Source organism: Nyctereutes procyonoides, unplaced genomic scaffold (genome assembly GCF_905146905.1).
Source record: "Nyctereutes procyonoides isolate TBG_1078 unplaced genomic scaffold, NYPRO_anot_genome, whole genome shotgun sequence".
NCBI lineage: Eukaryota > Metazoa > Chordata > Mammalia > Carnivora > Canidae > Nyctereutes > Nyctereutes procyonoides.
The window spans coordinates 13,488,280-13,503,221 of record NW_026575051.1 but is presented as its reverse complement, the minus strand read 5'-3'; the positions used below and the strand labels follow the sequence as shown (position 1 = coordinate 13,503,221).

The 14,942-nt window shown below is 36.5% G+C and overlaps 1 protein-coding gene across 7 annotated transcripts in view; it reads left to right on the top strand.

Annotated features, from left to right (window-relative positions):
- Nucleotides 1-14,942, top strand: part of SUPT3H (SPT3 homolog, SAGA and STAGA complex component) — a 529,439-nt gene that overhangs the window by 198,068 nt on the left and 316,429 nt on the right. Inside the window, exon 2 of one of the 7 annotated variants that reach the window (XM_055329939.1) lies at nt 7,834-7,880. The exons of 5 other annotated variants lie outside the window; for them this stretch is intronic. The gene's annotated coding sequence lies outside the window, so the exon portion shown is untranslated. Of the gene's footprint in view, nt 1-1,700; nt 1,720-7,833; nt 7,881-14,942 lie in introns of those variants that run through there. One more of the 7 variants, XM_055329934.1, reaches the window with a different exon arrangement.

Genomic DNA, 14,942 nt, shown 5'->3' with positions numbered 1-14,942 from the left:
GGGCGTATTTTGGTCATGTGTTAGAAGGTACTAACTTCCACCATTGTAAAACAAAACCAGGCAGCAAAAACTAAAATACAAAAAACAAATACCCATATCTTGTATCTACCAAAATTAAACTGAACACGTTGAAGGGAATCCAGAAGTGTAAAATATATCTAAGACATGGAATTATAGAAATATGAAAGTCAAAAAGTATTACTCAGTATGAGCTGTTTATCCTGTGGGGCCTTTGTTCCCTAGAGGCCCCGCCTCTCCCAGGCACAAGGTGAAATGAAGAGGAAGAAAAAATGGTCGGGGCCAGATTTTCAGCTCTGAAGTCAAGCTCCCCACGAGTAACTAACCAGTCATCCAGTCCACACTGGCCTAGATGCTACTGGGGGCCAGCGTGGATGCACTAATTTGCACAGCTTGCAGGGCACCGAGTGGCCAGAAGGTTCTTGCTTTCCTGTGCCCTCCTCACTTCCACCTGTCCCGGGGGAAGGGAGGATCTCTGGCTTTGTCCACTTGGGCGTCCTGGGATCCGGGGCCTTGTGCTGCTGGACCCGCACTCCTGGGGACCACCTCTCCCAATGGGAATGGAGTATAGCCACCTCCTTCTGTTGTGGGGCTCTAGTGTAAAGGCCACTCCGGAGCCAACCCCTCCTAACTGACTGGCTTCTCCCAAATGTCCCAGAGGACTCTCCAGCCCTTTATTGATATTGGACCATTTTTTTTTCTCCCTTAAGATTTATTTATTTATGAGAGAGAGATTGAGAGAGAGAGAGAGAGGCAGAGACACAGGCTCCAGGGAGCCTGATGTGGGACTCGATCCCAGGACTCCAGGATCATGCCCTGAGCTGAAGGCAGACACTCGGCCGCTGAGCTACCCAGGCGTCCACGGACCACAGTTTTCTGTCATCTTTCCCCTGGGCGCCCCTTCTCTTATAGTGACTTCAGGAATCTTGAGGCTTCACTGCCTCTCCTGCAATTCTGCCCAATTTTCTTGCCAAGCCCTGTTCCGTCAGGGAAAATTCTGATGTGGATTTTTAAAGTTCCTGCCTCTCCAGGGGTAGGCATTCATGCACCCTTGAGGCTTTTGTGCCCCGGAGGCTTTCGTCTCTCCACTTAGGCCTGGTAGTCTCGGTGTCCCTCCCCCACTTTATTCTTTTTTAATTTTTTCGCCTTCCTACCTTGTTAGAAGTGAAAACTTTTCTCTCTGTAGCATTCCAGCTGTTCTCTCTTTAAATCGCATTTTGAATTTGTTGGTGTTGAGGATGTTTTGAAAGTTATCTAGGTAAGTTTATGTGACCAGATGAATTGAGGACCCCTATTGTTCTACCATCTTGCCCCTCCCTGATAAAAGTTTATTTTAAATGGCTCTATTCGTGGCCAGGTTTAGATAACACATGCTAAGTCAGGTGGAATATTTTAGTGCATGTTCTTTGATGATTACCAATAACACAGCAGTTAGGAGTGAAATCGATTGTATAAACTTGAGCTTTGGTTTTGGGGACATTATTTCTTTGAATCATTAATAATGCAGCACAGAGCTTATTGTTTCTACTTAAATCTGTAGTTCACTTAGAAGGATTGGAAATACAGGAACTAGTGCTCAGGAGTTCTATATTGGTCACTATCTAAGATATATAATCACTTTATCTCTCTCAACATAATTTGATAATTTCCTAGGTCAGCAGAAGACCTTGAACTTTGCTTACTTCTGCATTCTACTTTCAGGTAAGCATCAAAACAGGAGAGGAATTGCCGGGTTACAACCTAAAGATGTTGAATGAAGATAGTCTTTGTAAAACACCCTACCCTTTTACTATCTAGGTGGTCAAGTTAATCTTATGGTTAAGTGAAATCTCTTCTACCCACAGTTTCCTCTTATTTGATCATTATAAGCAGGTCATTATTCTTTTCATAAAAATAATTTACATATCATTTACCACTATGAGCAGTCTCCTGGTTCTCAGAGAATGAACACACAGGGACTGGAGTTGGAGTCTGTTGCTACATTTGTCCTTTGAACTACCTGGGCAAGTCCTCAGATCCTCAGGTAGTTTGTGAACTCCTTTAGGTTATGAAACACATCTTACTCATCTTTACATCCTCAGCGTCTAACACAGGGCTTTATAATAGGTAGTTCTATAACCATTTATTTCATTGAATTGTCTTTTATTCTGATATAATGTTTCTTTTTTTTAAAAGTGGGTTTCACTAAATTATAGGCAAGTTATAATATGGAGTTACTTTGGCGGAATCTGTAGAACAAGATTCTGCTTAGTTTTGTAGTGTTGAGAAAATGAAAAGTATCTATGCCCATTAAAAGCAAACTATGGCATTCTGTCAGTTTTATGTTTTTTTTTAATATGTTCTGAAGAGTTACATGCATTTGTATGTATATTTTCATGAGATATTGTGGTTGTTATACTTGAAATGTAACATTGTATGTCAACTATACTCATAAAAATAAAAATCAGTCAATCTAATATATATTCAGTACGTGTTATATTTAAGGGACTATCTGGCATACAAAGGAAACAAATGACATAATCCTTAGCCTTCCTGGTCTTATAGTCCTATTGAGGGATAAATATATTTGAATTAATTTTTTTAGAAATAGTGCTGAAATAAAGTAATATAAAATAAAGTGTCTTCTTGTGTCATGCTGAAAAAAAAAAAAACCCTAAGAGTTTGATAGTGTTACTAGGTCTTCATTAATTGCTTATTGATTGCCAACTGTGATTAAGGTACCAAGCAAAACAGGTTTTGTGTGTTTTGAGAGTTAGCAGCTTTGGGTAGAAAGGGAGCCAGCTACAATTCTTGCCTTCATTAGAGTTCTTTTAAATAGGAATAGTGGTTTTTAGTAAAGATGGTACTTCCAAGTGTGCTTTAAGAAATGCAGCTTGGGAGTATCCTACCCATAGTTCATTGTAGAGGAGGGAGAAAGTAATAAGAGTTCATATAACTTTGAGATTTCTCTGGTGTTTGTCCTTTTAGAGACTTTTGTTCTTGAAAAGTGTTGCCTTGCATAGAGATCAGGTCTCCTGAAGTAGGAAGAGTCAACCCAGAACTTATAAGATGCATGTTAAGTAGAGTTCCTTTTTCTGTGGCTGAAGAGTTGCTTTTATAGCCAGCCCCAGGTAATGCTTCCTTATGGCCACTGTCATTTGTCAGTTAAACAATACCTTACTGGGCAGCCCTGGTGGCTCAGTGGTTTAGCGCTGCCTTCATCCCGGGCCTGATCCTGGATACTGGGATCGAGTCCCACGTCGGGCTCCATGCATGGAGCCTGCTTCTCCCTCTGCCTGTGTCTCTGCCTCTCTCTGTCACTCATGAATAAATAAATAAAATCGTAAAAAAAAAAAAATTTCCTTATTGCAGAGAGAGGAAAATTTGTGGACTTGGTTAAAAGATTTCATAAAAGGAGCTTCTTTTGAGACCTAGAATAGAACTTTGGGGTATGCAGAGTTTTCCTTGTATAACAGAAGTGTTGTTCTCTTACAAATTATACTTCCTTTGCTTCTATGAGGAGTTTTACCATACTCATTAATTTTTCTCATTGTGCTTTCTTATTCTACTCTTCTCATTTAAACATACAAATTTTACAGTTTTTTTTTTCAATTCAGTATTCATTTCAGGCAGTTAGGAAACTCACCATAATTCACTTATATATAAAAAATGTTTTTACCAGCTAAAACAATATTTTTAGTTTCAGATTTTGCTATGCTTGCAAAATCTATGTGTGTTGTGATTCATTTTTATGGAAAATCTTTACATCTTTAGACTGTAGACATAATACTTATACTTTTGGTCATCTAATTTTAGACTAATTTTCAAGAAAACATTTGGTCATGCATTTAAAATGTTTTCTCTTCTACTCCAAAGGCTTACTGTTTTGCTACTCCTTTGAGTACTTTTCATAGACCTATCTTTTTGTAAAATTCCTTTCAACATTCCAGAAACTGCTCTGTTTGGAGATCTGTCTCATACTAACAGTTTTTCAAAATAAATAATGTAGTGAATGAGTTTGTATCTTAATTGACGAGAAATAAATGAGTTATACCTCAGATTACTAAGTGGTTGTTTAAGAAAAACGCATTGGCATCCTTGTTGGTGATTTTGGTTTTAGCTATTTGAGAAGTACATGCCATGCTTTATGATAGCCCTTATGATACTGCATTTCAAATGATATTTTATAGTTCTGTTTTATTTCTCTGGTGACTACAACATAAGCTAATATCATTTGGACCCAGTTTCTTTTAAAATAACCTGGAACTAATTTTGGGGATGTTGGACTGACGATCTTGGTGGTGGTGGTGGTGGTAGAATGTGTGTGTGTGTTGTGTGTGTGTGTGTATGTGTGTGTGTGTGTTTAAACTGTGGCTTCTGATTTCTACTTTCAAAAAAAAGCTGAGACTAATAATTATTGAAAATTGCTGACATAACTGAACTGAAATGCATTAATATTTTATTCTTAAATTTGTGAAACAGAAAATGAAATAATTCAAGAGCAAGACCAACCAACCAAAAAAATATATAATTAGGGAGAAACTAAGTAAATATGAATTAAAATACTTTAATTTAAAAATTATTGAAAATTGGGGTACCTGGGTGACTTAGTTGAGCATCTGACTCTTGATTTTTGCTCAGGTTGTGATCTCAGGGTTGTGGGATCAGGCCCTACCTACCTCAGGATCCATCCTCAGCATGAAGTCTGATTGTAATTCTGTCTCTACCTCTCTCTCTGCCCCTCTGTCTCCTTGTGCATGTGTATGAGTTCTCTCTCTCTAAAATAAATAAATAAGAACTTTAAAAAGTAGTAAAAAATTATAAAATTTATGGTAGAGATGTATAGAAACTAAACATTTACAATCTATTTAAAATGCAGAAGTGTTGTTGTTCAGAAACTAGGTAGATGAATTCTGGGTTATGGATAAATCATGTTTCTAGCTAGTCTCCATGACACTCCTCTTTGAAGAAAGTTTGGTGTTTAGATACTGTGTAAGGCTATGATGCCAGCCAACTTAATAATGGTAAACTGCCAATCAGTAGTAGATCCTTTTTCTGGGATAATTTTGATCTGCACCTCAGATATCTCATGGGCCTGATTTTGGAGCCTTGGATGTCCAGTTAGGCAGCTGATTAAGTAATTTGGAATTGTGACTTCATGAGACATAATTTGAATTGGTGCATTCAAATATGCCTAATAATCTTTCACCTAATGGCAGGTGGATTCAATGTCACTGAATACAGTATTGCTACGCATCATAGGAAAATGGGTCTGTTGCATTGCCAACAATTGGAGCTTGATCATATCTAGCATAATATATTTGGTGGCATGCTATCCTTGAATAGCTGTAATTATACTCTATTAGTTTCCTAGGGTTGCTGGCAACAAAGTACCACAAACCCAGTAGCTTAAAACATATTATATTGTCTCAGTTCTGAAGGCAAGAGGTTCTTAATCAAGGTGTCAACAGAATTGGCTCCTTCTGAGGGCTCTGAGGAACAATCTCTTCCATCTTTCTCCTCCATCTTCTGGTGACTACTGGCAGTCATTGGGATTGGTAGGTTTATATGGATCCTTTCATCTCTGCCTCCATCTTTTCATGGCGTTCTCCCTATATCGCTGTGTCATCACATGGTCATTTTTTTAAAAAATTAGGACACTGGATTGGAGTTTGGATTGGATTGGATTGGATTGGATTTGGAGTTTACCCTGCTGCAGTATGTCCTCATCTCAACTAATTACATCTAAAATGACCTTATTTCTAAATAAGATCATATTCTGAGGTGGTGGGGTTTAGGACTTATCTTTTTTGGGGAGACACACAGTTCAATCCATAACATATACTTAGGCAGATTATTATTATTTGGTAAATCTCATTTTTCTCTTTGAAATTCTGTCAATAGAGATTTTAAGGAAAACAGTTCCTAATTTGGCCACAGAAGCCACATTACTTTACATGAGCCATTTAACTTCTTTCAGTGAAGAAAAGATAACGTTGTCTTGTCTAATTTATAGTGTGCCTTCTAGAATTGAGTGAGGTGATACTTTAAAAATGCTATTGCTTGTTTTTTCCCAGTGAAACATTAATTGCAGATAATTGCATTTTCATTGAAAATTATTGACGGTGATATTTCTTTTACATATTAATTTTCTCTCATCATACCAATAGAGGTCAATATAAGTGGTGGAGTCTTTTAAATTTTCTACACAGGTATCCTGACAACTAGATTATCAGAATCTCACATCCTTTTTCACTAGTATTGTAGAAATTGTGGTATTAAAAAGTCCTAGAATTAACTCTTACATTTTTTAACTAAAAATATTATAAATAATCCTTCAAGTTATTTATTCCAAAAATCTTTATGATAAAAAGTGAAGTAACACTATTTTATATATTTTAAGAGAAGGCCTACATTTTATGTTACAGGTTTCTTTCTCATACTTGTTTGTAATTGCTGTCTAATGTAATTAGAGTATTAAAAAAACTTGTTTCTTGTGCTCATAAAAGTGTTCATATTTTCTCTAGACTGACAAATGAATACTGCAAAGCTGGTATTGATTTAAATATTTTTAGTAGGAAAGATCCCAGAAGCTTTTTGAAATAATATTTAATCATGTGAGTAGCAGAACAGAAAAAGGAAAGAAAAAGGAAGAAAGCATTTGAAATTTATGCCAGTCATGCAGTCTGCACCTTTAAATGTGGTGACAGCAGAGGTTATCCGAAGAAATGTTTGCATTGAACCTTTTGACCATTCTACAACTCAGGAAGGATGCAACAGTTTTGTTAGTTAAAAAACACTATACAAATGCTGAGGATATCTGCATGGCATTAGGGGACTGGAATCATTTTGTCATCCTGTGATAAGAATGAGACCAGGTGGCTCCATTCTGTGGCTTAGGATGTGGGTTTCTCTGGTTTTGCTATTCTCTGATGCTGAGGGAAACAAGTTATGTATGCAAAATGAGCTTTTTTTTTTTTAAGGTGCATGTAGCATGATAGCATAATTATTGGCTGTTGAATCTATTGGGCAGTTTGTGACATGCTTGTTCTCTTTTTTGTTTGCTTTTGTTTGTATGTGTGCATGTATTTTTACCAAGAGTGTATGTGGGTCATGCTAAGCAAGTACAAATACATTCCTTAAGACAAAAGTGCTGGGATCCCTGGGTGGCGCAGCGGTTTGGCGCCTGCCTTTGGCCCAGGGCGCGATCCTGGAGACCCGGGATCGGATCCCATGTCGGGCTCCCGGTGCACGGAGCCTGCTTCTCCCTCTGCCTGTGTCTCTGCCTCTCTCTCTCTCTGTGTGTGACTATCATAAATAAATAAAAAATTTAAAAAAAAAGTGCTGTGTTTGGCATTAACTTTTACTGTATTTGACAGTATCTATATCTGTCTAGATGATTATTTGCTGTAATGTGTATTTTAAAAATATAAATTGCTGATTTCTAGGTAGAACGGCCTATGATGCATATATGAAAGAAATTTTTGCTCCTTAAGCCTCACACTAGTGAGGCTAGTGCTATTGCCCTAACCTATGAGGTTCATTTCCTTAACATGGTCATCCTGAAATCTCAGTCTTGCGACCCTTAGTCTTATTTTTTTAAGATTTTATTTATTTATTCATGAGAGACACAGAGAGAGGCAGATACATAGGCAGAGAGAGAAGCAGGGTCCCTGTAGGTAGTGTGACGTGGGACTTGATCCCAGGATCCTGGGATCATGACCTGAGCCAAAGGCAGATGCTCAACTACTGAGCCACCCAAGTGCCCCAGTCTTTTCGTTTACTTGCTTTGCTTTTATTTATTGAAAAATAACATTCTCATTCACTTTTTTATAGATGAGAAAACTTATGGTTCCAGCTTAGTCAAGATTCTTATCAACCCAGTAAGTTTAGTTTCCATTTGTTTCACACTTATTTTAGTGTGCTATCCTTCTCAGATGTGCCTGCTTTATTTTTCCAATATTTAATCATTCCCTCATTGGTCATTCACTAAGTGTCATCCTCCAGTCTTTTTTCTTTTTTTAATAATAGCTTCACACATACAGTAAGATGAGTTTCCATGATATAAGCTGTGAAGTAGTCTCATATTTAAGATGAAACTTTGCTTGTAGTGAAAAGGTCATCTTCACAGTACTCATAACTTTGGATGTTAGTTGTCTATTTGCAAATGGCAGATGGAATGTGCCCAAACCCAGAGAAAAAGAACTTAAAAATCATTTTTACTGTGGCTCATTATGACCCCTGTGAAGCAGAGACAATGTTGTTCACTATGTTTCTAACAATTCCTGAATCACAGCTATGTATAATGGCTGTGAAGTAAATAATCTTGGAATAAATAAATGATACCAATATCAAACTACCTGTCATTTGGACCAAGAAGGCAAAACACAAAGTGTTAATAACCTTCAGGATTCTTCTTCCTCTGAAATTAGCTATAAGTTGGGAAAGGAGCTGCTTCCTCAGGTTAGACTCCATCTCTCTCAGTATTTTAGGTAGACTGCAACGCTTTGTGCTTCCATTTGTGTCTTTTTCTTTTTTTAAAAAAAGATGTTATTTATTTATTTGACAGAGAGAGACAGAGAGCAGGAGAAGCAGCAGAGGGAGAGAGAGAAGCAGACTCCCTGCTGAACAGGTAGCTGAAGTGGGGCTCAATCCCAGGATCCTTAGATCATGAACTGAGCTGAAGGCAGACGCTTAACCGACTGAGCCACTCAGGCTCCCCCACTTGTGTCTTTACATGGCTTGCATTACAGGAAGAACAGATTGTTAACAATATTATTCTGATGTAAATATACCTAGTCCAGGATGTAAGCATCCATATTTAAGAATTTTATTTTTATTTATTTTTAAAGATTTTATTTATTTATTTATTTATTTATGAGACACATAGAGAGGCAGAGACACAGGCAGAGGGAAAAGCAGGCTACATGCAGGGAGCCTGACATGGGACTCAATCCCAGGTCTCCAGGATCACACCCTGGGCTGAAGGCAGCACTAAACCGCTGAGCCACCAGGGCTGCCCAATATTTAAGAATTTTAAAACGATTTTAGCACTTTTGCTTTTAGACATGCTATTGAATTACTAATATATGTATGTCCTGTAACACAATTCGACCAAATTGTGCTGAAAACCAGTATTTCCCTCAACTTTTAAGATATTAATGGTAAACTTCAGCTAAAGCCTTTATTTAAAAATTAAAAAAAAAAGAGAGAGAGAGAGAGAGATAAAGTTCCTAAGGCCATGTGTGCCCAAAAACATTAAAGGAAAAAGTTTACTTGAAAACATTAGACCTGTGTCTAAACATAGATCTTGGCAAGAGCAAAATTATTTGCTTTACTGTGATCATTTGTGATTATTTAAGACAACTTTTTCTTTTAAAATCCCATATAACTAAAAAAAAAATCCCATATAACTCCATTAAATTTAAGTGAATTCTTGATAAAGCTGTTAAACATAATCTGTAATCATTTGTATTTCCCTTTCCCTTACCCATGTATTTATACATAACATTTACCATAATTTGATTTCTAAGTATGGTTTTGACTTCATTTTGTTTTGTGTTTGGGCAGAGATACATATCATATAGAAATCTCTCATATAATAAAATATCAGCAAAACTGGCTATGAGGTTAATTGATTATGTTTATTTAAAATTGATTTCTTAGAACTAGAAGAGGAATAGATAACATATTAGGTATCATTTTCAAACATGTTACAGATAAGGTGATTATTTTTACAGAACATATCACGACATAATTGACAAGCACAAATGTACATAGAGATAGTGGGATATCTTGTCACTAGGATGTATGACCATGGTGAATTTGTCTTGAGCAATGCAAAATGAAACCTCACTTTTAATTTTTCTGTAAATAAGGAACCAAGAATTACTTTTCAGCCCCCAAAATGGTTTTGTTCAGCAAGTGGGATTTGTTTTATAAACTGCACACAATGCTTTTATGCAGTTGACTTTGTTAAATTTCATCTTCACTATTAATGGAGGATAGTCAGCTCCTATATAGTCATATTTGAAACTACATTCTCTTGTCTCATTAAAGAGTAGCACTTTGACTAGAAGGAACACTTTCCTCTTCGGAGTTTGCTAGAGAGAGTCATAGTAAATGGGATGAATATTGAAATCCTAGAGGAATAAATCATCAAGATCTCAGGATCCCTCTTCTTTGTAGACCCATTGTTTTATCTCCTCACCCCATGCCTAAAATAGATCAGTGTAAGTTTCATGTATTGGGTTCTCACCTAAGATTTTAAGGACAAAATTCTAGCTGCTTAAACAAAGAAAAGAAATGACCCTTGGGTGGCTTAGTGGTTGAGCATCTGCCTTTGGCTGAGGTTCCCGGAACCATGGTTCTGGGTCCTGGGATTGAATCCTACATTGGGCTCCCCACGAGAAGCCTGCCTCTCGCTCTGCCTATGTCTCTGTCTCTCTCTGTGTCTCTCATGAATAAACAAAATCTTTTTTAAAAAAAGTGTTAAATCCCTGGGCTAGATAATCTTTAAAGTCTCCTTTTTTCTCCCTTCTTCATTATTTCTCAAAATACAAAGTCTTTTCCTGAGATGATTCTAAATATGAAGATGTCTAAGTGAATTTTTCTAGAAATTTAAATCATATGATAAACTCTTCTATATTTTGTCAACAAAGAACAAATAGATGAACCATATAAAGAATTTTTACGTTTATAAGTAATTATATGAGTACATTTTATATGGTGGAGGGTGATTCATGGAAATAGATGGTTAGACAGGGTGGAGTGTAGAAAAATCCCCATCTTATATTAGTAAGAAAAACTAAACCTAATGGGGTGAGTGAACTTTTAAGATCTATTTCAATTATGGAACTATTGACTTGGCAACCCAAACAATATAATACTTTGTGAATGTTGAGCAATAACTTTTGACCTGTCTTTAGTAGCACAAATATGCACATTTTCCATTTAATATTTAATAATACAGTTTCTATGTAGGTTTAGTCATCAGTTTTTTTTTATTATTTCAGTATTCATTGTACTTTATACTATTGAAAGTTATTTAATGAACATGAGAAATATAGCCTAATGTCTGTTGTCCTGTCCTGTCCTTCCTATTTTTTCATTAGTGTTTCTGTTAAGAGCTAAGGCTGCTGGAGGTGCAATAGTGAACAAGAGGAAATTTCTGTCTTCATGAAGCTTACATTCTATTGGCAGAGGCAGACAGTAAAGAAAGAAATACACAATATGTCTGATAGTGAAAAGTCCTAGGAAGAAAAAAAAAGCAGGTTTAGTAGTAATATAATATGATGGAAGTTGATATTTTCAATATGTTGGCCAAGGAAAGCCAATTGACAGGTTATGTTTGAGCAGAGATTTGAGTGAAATTATACCAGTATCTGGGGTGAGAATTTCCCATCTGAGGGAATAGTGATTGTGTTAAAACTTTTAGTTGGGAACGTATTAGGTACGTTCAAGGCACAATGCAAAGACTGGTAAGAGTACAGTGAATATGGTAGCTAAGGACAAAGGAGCAGACCTTGCAGGCTGTCATCAGAGGTTATGATTTTATTTGAATATATGAGTATATTTTAATTAGAGGACTCAGATTAAGAGAGGGACATAATTAGATTTAAAAGACTTACTCTAGTTGCTGTATAGAGGAAGACATTTCATGAGACAAAAGTGTAAGGTTTAAGCAGAAAAATCCTCTTGGAGGCTCCTGTAATAGCTTGCTATGGATGATGGCAATGTGAATTAGGACAGTAGTAGTTGGAAATGGTGGAAAGTGATCACATTGTAGAAATATTTTGAAGGTAGTTGGCAAGATTTTCTAAAAAATCAGATGTGGAACATAAAAAAGTCAGAGTTGATTCTAAGGCCTTTAGGCTGAAGAATTGGGTGAATTAATACATATAATCATACTAGTTCATGTGAAAGAGAACTAGAAGTTTAATATGTTCAAAAACCACATTGTATGCAGTTTGGGATGAGTACGTATTAAAGGTGGGGAGACCCTATACCTTTACAGGCTCTGAAATAAGGAAACTTGGATATTATTCCACAAGTGAGCTCAGGTATTAATGCAAGCATTTGCTGGTAAAAAATCACCATGCTATGCAAAAATCCACAATGAAAGCCATAGGACAGACTTGTGGAAGCATAATACTCAAAAACTTGTTAGTGACATAGTTTTTTAAAAGATCATAAATGCTAAGTGGTTAACAAATAAATACTGCAATACATTTGGTACTCTATATTTCAAAATACATTATTCCCTTGCTGAAGTGAGTATGGAAGGTGTTGCAAGATTGTGAGTTTCTGTGGAGTGATGCAAAGAGGCTTACTGAAATCTGACGGAAAATTATAATAGATGTTACGATGAAAGGATGAGAGTCACACCTCACATGGTGTGTACTTTTCATGTATTCCTGGTTTATCGAGGTGCAGTTTTTTGTATTCACCTTGTTTCTTGTAGATGAAATCTCTCATAAATGAGCACATATGAAATTTGAGTTAGAATATTATTTGCTAATTTATCAATTGCACTGGAATAAATTTACATTTTCAAAAGAATTTGTACAGCATAACTAAAATCTAGTGACTTTGGGCACATTACTTAACCTCTCAGAGTGTAATGTAGTCACATTACATGTGATTTCCTCATATGTAAAATAGGGATAATAGTATTCACCTTATAGTGTCTGTGGGAGGGTAAAGTCAATGTATGTGTGCTTGTTGGGAAGAGAACAGTTGTCAAAAATTAGACTTTCCTATAATCTCTGTTTAGAAATTGCTTTATCTAGAAAAAAATTAAAAATATAAAAATATATGTTTGGATTTTTATTTCTCTAGTTTGGCATTGTTGTGGGTACATAAATTTAGCTTTTTATAGATCAGGTCTATGCCTTGTAATCCAGTTGCTATAAGCAATAGATAATGCTTTGCTTTCTTTTGGGAGTACATGGTAGAAAGTTAGCATGAAATTATTGCTTAATTTTCCCTATAATGATGAATTCCTTTATTAAAACAGTATATTATGCAACTGCTACCTAATCTTTCATATTCTTTCCACTTTCCTTTATTTCCTGTGTCTCAGTTGAGTCCTTAATTTTTTAATCTTTAGTATTACCCTAATAAAAGTGAATTTCCTGTTTTCTTTCTTTTTTTTGTTTTATTTTTTTTTGCTAAAATCCTATTGTTTTATTGGTTGTTTATATTATATACATGTAATATATATGCTAATTCTTATTAATTTCCTATATAGTTATATATGTTGTTATTTTTTTAAAATTCAATTTGCCAACATACAACACTCAGTGCTCATCCCATCAAGTGCCCTCCTCAGTGCCTGTCAGCCAGCTACCCCATCTCCCTACCCACCTCCCCTTTTGCAATCCTTTGTTTCCCAGAGTTAGGAGTCTCTCATGGTTTCTCTCCCTCTCTTAATTTTTCCCACTCAGTTCCCCTCCTTTCCCTTATAATCCCTTTCACTATTTCTTGTATTCCATGTATAAGTGAAACCACATGATTATTGTCCTCCTCCAATTGACTCATTTCACTCAGCATAATACCCTCCAGTTCCATCCACATTGAAGCAAATGGTGGGTATACATCCTTTCTGATGGCTGAGTAATATTCCATTATGTGTGTGTGTATGTGTGTGTGTGTGTATACACACACACACACATACACATACACACACACATCTCTTTTTCCATTCATCTGTCTAGGGACATTGTGGCTCCTTCCCCAGTTTGGCTATTGTGGACAATGATGTTATCAACATTGGGGTGCAGATGTCCTGGCATTTCACTACATCAGTATCTTTGGGTCATAGGGTACCTCTATTTTTAACTTCTTGAAGAACCTCCATACTGTTTCCCAGAGTGGCTCTACCAGTTAGCATTCTCACCAACTGTGCAAGAGGGTTCCCCCTTCTCCACATTCTCTCCAACATTTATTGTTTCCTGTCTTGTTCATTTTAGCAGTTCTCACTGATGTGAGGTGGTACCTCTGTGGTCAACTAATATTTGACAAAGCAGGAAAGAGTATCCACTGGAAAAAGGACAGTCTCTTCAATAAGTGGTGTTGGGAAAATTGGACAGCCACATGCAGAAGAATGAAACTGGACCATTCTCTTACACCATACACAAAGATAAATTCAAAATGGTTTGGATCTAAATGTGAGACAAGAATCCATGAAAATCCTAGAGGAGGGAGATCCCTGGGTGGCTCAGCCATTTAGTGCCTGCCTTCAGCCCACGGCGTGATCCTGCTGGAGTCCTAGGATCGAGTCCCACATCGGGTTCCCTGCATGGAGCCTGCTTCTCCCTCTGCCTGTGTCTCTGCCTCTCTCTCTCACCCTGTGTCTCTCATGAATAAATAAATAAAATATTTAAAAAAAAATCCTAGAGGAGAACACAGGCAACAACCTTTTTGAACTTGGACACTTCTTGGAAGATACATCTATGAAGGCAAGGGAAACAAAGGCAAAAATGAACTATTGGGACTTAATCAAGTTAAAAACCTTCTGCAAACAAAAGAAACAGTCAACAAAACTAAAGGACAACCTACAGGGAGAAGATACTTGCAAATGACAGATCAGTTAAAGGGCTATTATCTGTGTAAATTGCCCTGGGTAACATTGACATTTTCACAATATTAATTCTGCCAATCCATGAGCATGGAATATTTTTCCATCTCTTTGTGTCTTCCTCAATTTCTTTCAGAAGTGTTCTGTAGTTTTTAGGGTATATTTTGAGAACCATTTGAATGGTAAATGGTTCTCCAACCTTACCCAGGGCAATTTACACGTATAATGCAATCCCTATCAAAATACCATGGACTTTCTTCAGAGACTTAGAACAAATTATTTTAAGATTTGTGTGGAATCAGAAAAGACCCCGAACAGCCAGGGGAATTTTAAAAAAAGAAAACCATATCTGGGGGCATCACAA